This window comes from Lepidochelys kempii, chromosome 10 (genome assembly GCF_965140285.1).
Source record: "Lepidochelys kempii isolate rLepKem1 chromosome 10, rLepKem1.hap1, whole genome shotgun sequence".
Lineage (NCBI taxonomy): Eukaryota > Metazoa > Chordata > Testudines > Cheloniidae > Lepidochelys > Lepidochelys kempii.
Window position 1 is genome coordinate 84,871,079 of NC_136389.1, and position 6,088 is coordinate 84,877,166.

Genomic DNA, 6,088 nt, shown 5'->3' on the forward strand with positions numbered 1-6,088 from the left:
CCCGAGTCGGTATCCCACCGCTCCCACCAATGAGACTCGGTCCCCCACCGCCCCGACTCGGTCCCCCACCACCCCGACTCGGTATCCCACCACTCCCACCAATGAGACTCGGTCCCCCACCGCCCCGACTCGGTATCCCACCGCTCCCACCGATGAGACTCGGTCCCGCACCGCCCCGACTCGGTATCCCACCGCTCCCACCACTGAGACTCGGCCCCCCACCGCCCCGACTCGGTCCCCCACCACCCCGACTCAGTATCCCACCGCTCCCACCAATGAGACTCGGCCCCCCACCGCCCCGATTCGGTCCCCCACCACCCCGACTCGGTATCCCACCGCTCCCACCAATGAGACTCGGCCCCCCACCGCCCCGACTCGGTCCCCCACCGCCCCGACTCGGTATCCCACCGCTCCCACCACTGAGACTCGGTATCCCACCACCCCGACTCGGTATCCCACCGCTCCCACCAATGAGACTCGGCCCCCCACCGCCCCGACTCGGTCCCCCACCACCCCGACTCGGTATCCCACCGCTCCCACCAATGAGACTCGGCCCCCCACCGCCCCGACTCGGTCCCCCACCGCCCCCACTCGGTATCCCACCACTCCCACCACTGAGACTCGGCCCCCCACCACCCCGACTCAGTATCCCACCGCTCCCACCGATGAGACTCGGTCCCCCACCGCCCCAACTCGGTATCCCACCGCTCCCACCGATGAGACTCGGTCCCCCACCGCCCCGACTCGGTATCCCACCACTCCCACCAATGAGACTCAGCCCCCCACCGCCCCAACTCGGTCCCCCACCACCCCGACTTGGTATCCCACCGCTCCCACCAATGAGACTCGGTCCCCCACCGCCCCGACTCGGTATCCCACCGCTCCCACCAATGAGACTCGGCCCCCCACCGCCCCAACTCGGTCCCCCACCACCCCGACTCGGTATCCCACCGCTCCCACCAATGAGACTCGGCCCCCCACCGCCCCGACTCGGCCCCCCACCACCCCGACTCGGTATCCCACCGCTCCCACCAATGAGACTCGGCCCCCCACCGCCCCGACTCGGTCCCCCACCACCCCGACTCGGTATCCCACTGCTCCCACCAATGAGACTCGGCCCCCCACCGCCCCGACTCGGTCCCCCACCACCCCGACTCGGTATCCCACCGCTCCCACCAATGAGACTCGGCCCCCCACCGCCCTGACTCGGACCCCCACCGCCCCGACTCGGTCCCCCACCGCTCCCACCAATGAGACTCAGTCCCCCACCACCCCGAGTCGGTATCCCACCGCTCCCACCAATGAGACTCGGCCCCCCACCGCCCCAACTCGGTATCCCACCACTCCCACCAATGAGACTCGGCCCCCCACCGCCCCAACTCGGTCCCCCACCGCTCCCACCACTGAGACTCGGTCCCCCACCGCCCCGACTCGGACCCCCACCGCCCCGACTCGGTCCCCCACCGCTCCCACCAATGAGACTCGGTCCCCCACCACCCCGAGTCGGTATCCCACCGTTCCCACCAATGAGACTCAGCCCCCCACCGCCCCGAGTCGGACCCCCACCGCTCCCACTAATGAGACTCGGCCCCCCACCGCCCCAACTCGGTCCCCCACCGCTCCCACCACTGAGACTCGGTCCCCCACCGCCCCGACTCGGACCCGCACCGCCCCGACTCGGTATCCCACCGCTCCCACCAATGAGACTCGGCCCCCCACTGCCCCAACTCGGTCCCCCACCACCCCGACTCGGTATCCCACCGCTCCCACCAATGAGACTCGGCCCCCCACCACCCCGAGTCGGTCCCCCACCGCTCCCACCCCTGAGACTCAGTCCCCCAACGCCCCGACTCGGTATCCCACCGCTCCCACCAATGAGACTCGGCCCCCCACCGCCCCGACTCGGTCTCCCACCACTGAGACTCGGTCCCCCACCACCCCGACTTGGTATCCCACCGCTCCCACCAATGAGACTCGGCCCCCCACCACCGCGACTCGGTCCCCCACCGCTCCCACCACTGCGACTTGGTCTCCCACCACTCCCAACGCTCTGACCCGGTCTCCCACCACTCCCACCGCTGCGACCCGGTCTCCCACCGCTTCCACCGCTGTGACCCAGTCTCCCACCGCTGCGACTCAGTATCCCACCACTCCCACCGCTCCGACCCGGTCTCCCACCGCTCCCACCACTGCGACTCAGTCTCCCACCACTCCCACCGCTCCGACTTGGTCTCCCACCACTCCCACCGCTACGACTCGGTCTCCCACTGCTCCCATCACTCCAAGCCAGTCTCCCACTGCTCCCACCGCTGCAACTCGGTATCCCACCGCTCCCACCACTCCGAGCCGGTCTCCCACCGCTCCCACTCGTTCCTCACTCAGGGCACGACTGAAGCTACTACTTGGTCACAGAGGTCATGGAATCCATGACTTCCAAAGACCTCCTTAACTTCAGCGCCAGTGGCTGGGAGCTGTGAGGTAGCCCTGCCACCTGAGGCAGCGGGCCCCCAAGCTCCCAGTTGCCATTGGCAATGGGGGTACCTCGTAGTTCCCAGCCCCCGTAGATGGGGGAGTACCCTACAACTCCTGGGTGCCGCTGCAGGGCAGGTGGATCCCAGCAGCTCCCTGGCCACTGCCGCGTGGCAGAGGGACCCTGGCAGCTCCCCACCGGCACCGTGGGGCAGGAAGACTCAGCAGCTCCCCTCTGGGGTGTGGGGCTGGGGACACTGGAGCTCTGAGCCCCCATGGATGGTGGGGACCCCAGAGCTCTCAGGTGCCCCACAGCTGCCTGGTCCCTTCCCATTTTATCATGGATATTTTTAGTAAAAGTCAGAGACACATCACGGGCTTCCGTGAATTTTTCTTTATTGCCTGTGATGTGTCCCTGACCTTTACTAAAAATATCCATGGCAAAATCTTAGCCTTAGCTATGACCAGTGTGTTGCCAGTAATTACAAGTTACCACATGGCTCTTTGTAAGCAAGCACCTTTATTCTTAAAGTAAAAGCATCACATATCAAAACACAAACCAGATTTAAACACACCAGGAATCACCCATCTTCCTGAGGAGTCTGATAGGCCAGTGTCCCTTCCAACCCTTCAGCAAGGACTGGGCCCTCCAAGGGACTCAGTTGTAGTAAGATGAAGCCCTGAAACATAAACCCTTATATCAGAGGCCTGGTATGACGCCTAAGGCCTGAGCTAGAGTAATGGTCAAGACTTTGCTAACGTAAAGCAAAGTTAAGCTGTGAGCCAGAGGCAGGCCCTGCTCACAGAAGCTGGCAAGGAAAGGGCTGATGTTGCATAAGGATATGCTGTTGCATAAACCTATATCTAAAGTGTATTGGATACCAGAGCCATACACAAATGGTACAAGAACATTCTTATATCATCCACATAGATAACAAGGACAGGGGTAAAGGCTAGTATGATGGATAGAGTTGTTTTGTTTGAACCAACATGTACAAGGTGAGAGGCGGCACCTTTCTGCATAGAGGGGTTGCACCTCAATACGTCAGGAGTGATGTGTAACTTGTTTGTACCTGTGTATAAGATGCATCCCTGGAGCGGTGTCTCTGTCTGGCCTAGGGGGCAGTGGAGTGTCCCACCACTGACTGAGCTGTGTCCATTGCCAGGGGGCACATATTCATAGTATGTCCTGTAGAGTCTGTGGGAAACTATTACTGTGCTTTGTTTGACAGTAAACCTGGCCCGGTGCCTTCGTACCTTACTAGAGTCCGTGGTCTTTGGGGTTCTCTCGGGGTCTGCTGTGTCGGCTATCTGCACAGAGCTGGGGCAGCACACAGAGGGAACACGCACGCAGCCGACGGTTATTAACTTTGGATAGAGCAGAGCACCACACCGGTAACTCTGACAACAGCAGTCACGTCCATATGCTGAATCAAAATGAAGGCCCCATCCCATGTCAGTTCAAGCTCATCCTTTTATACTGTCACGCTGTCTGGAGTGGGAGTGCCAACCTCAGGGCAGACTGGCAAAAAGCAGCACAGACTCCCCAAACTGGCGGTGTGTTCTATCATTAGATGAGAACTCCTGCATCACTGGGACAGTCTTACCATGGAGTCCCAGACAGTCCCCATGGCACTCCAGTCTGTCTTGCCACCCAGGTGAGCCCACCTTTGTTATAAATGGTCATTTACACCAAAAATCACAAAATATTCAGGTTGTTCCCAGTCCCAAGAGACCAGTCACTTATCCCAGGTTAATTTGTACCTTAGATCTCACACCAAAGGCAATGCTGGTAGCCTATCCTATAATAAACTAATTAAGGATTTATTAACTATGAAAAATAAATAAAAGTTTATTTACAGGTTAAAGCAGTCAACATATATACCCAAATGAGTTCAGTCTATAGTCCCAAGAGGTAACAGAGATGTAGCAATCTGTCAGCATTGAGTGTCTTTAGGGCTGGGGATCTCTGCTTTTTGTTTCTTAGCTCCAACACTTGTAAGCATTCAAACAGCAAAGAGATGAAAATTCTTCATGTCCATTATCTTTATTTCCCTCTTCAGAACTCAAGCTGGTGGGATGTGATCTCTTGCACATAGCACCTTGGCGGGTGTAAGAGGGCCATTAAGCCAGCCTTTGTGTTGTGATGTTCCAGAATGGCCCGTTTAGTCTTGATAGTTCTGGATGGGTGGGGGAACCACTTTTCCTGTCTGGATTCACAAGTTCAGAACAGGCACTTTTTACAGTTATTTAAAGCAACCTTACATGTTACCTTGTAGCACAGGATACAGACATTACAAGTAAGATTAATGCATGCAGCAATTTACAAGCAATCTAAATACTAAACACATTCTTACAAGTTCAGCATCCATCTTGAACAATATATAAGCTACTCTGGTTTCCAGCTATGAATTTGTCTGTACTCAGCGGATGCCTACAGCCTTGGCAAGGGCTGGCCCCTGGTTTACTAGCCTCATATATACCAAAAGCCTTTTGTCTCCTACTCTCTGGCAAAATCCAGCTTGCACCAGTGTATGCAACCCAGCCTGGGGGTGGAGCTTCCAGGCTCAGGTGTAATCAGCCCTGATGTTATTTCCTGGAGGAGCAATGCTAGCCCTCCCCCATAGGGTAGAACACAACCCTACATAAACTGTCATCAGTTTCATACTGTGGTTCCAATATCGGTCCCCCGCATAGGTCCAGTCTGATCCTTAATATGTGGAGACTGGCTTAAGACTTGGAGCAGAACGTGTACCGTGTCTTAGTATTCCCTTTTGTTGCATTAACTAGGGTAACTGAATATTCTTGTTCTCTATAGAAATGCCCAACCCCTTCTTAGCCACAATGACTTCCTGTGGCCATGAGTTCCTCAATCTATTTACAGGTTAGGTGACATAAGTTGTTTCCTTGCCTGGGTTTTAAATTGCTCACCTTTCAGTGTCACTAGGGCGTTCCCTCTTTGTTGTGTTATGAAACAGGGAGAACAGATGCTCCCAATCTGTCTGCTATAAACTTTTATCACAGCCTCTCTTATTGGTCTCCTCTCTAGAGTATCATTCCAGGCTCTTCAATCTGCATTCATAGGGCAATTTCCTCAGGCTCCAAATGCTCTCACCACCCTTCTCTGTGCGCCTCTAGTCCCCTCTAGTTCTGTGATGAGGTGACTTGGGGTGTGCACAGGATCCAAATGAGGCTGCTCCATATATATATATATATATATATATATATATATACATTAGAATATTCTCTGTATTATTTTCCATCCCATTCCACACAAACATCTGTGCTCTTCTGACTGCAGCTACGCACTGAGCCAGGTGCTCAGACCCCAGGTCCCTTTCTTGCATTGATACTAGTAGTTTAGAACCCGGTCAGGTGTAAGCGTTTTCCCTCTGGGTACTTTACTTTGCACTGATCACTGTGGCTTCGTGTGCCTGGTGCTGTCCATTCCCCAGGCTGGAGGGGCACAGGGAGGGGAGAGCTGGCACTGCTAAAACGATTGTTGTAACGGGTTGAAATTCTGCTGCTGACCCTGGGTTCGGGGCTGTTGGTCCTTGACCCAAGGAGCTGACTTAGTGACTATTTCTCCAGTGCTGATGTGGTACTGGGACCTCCATCA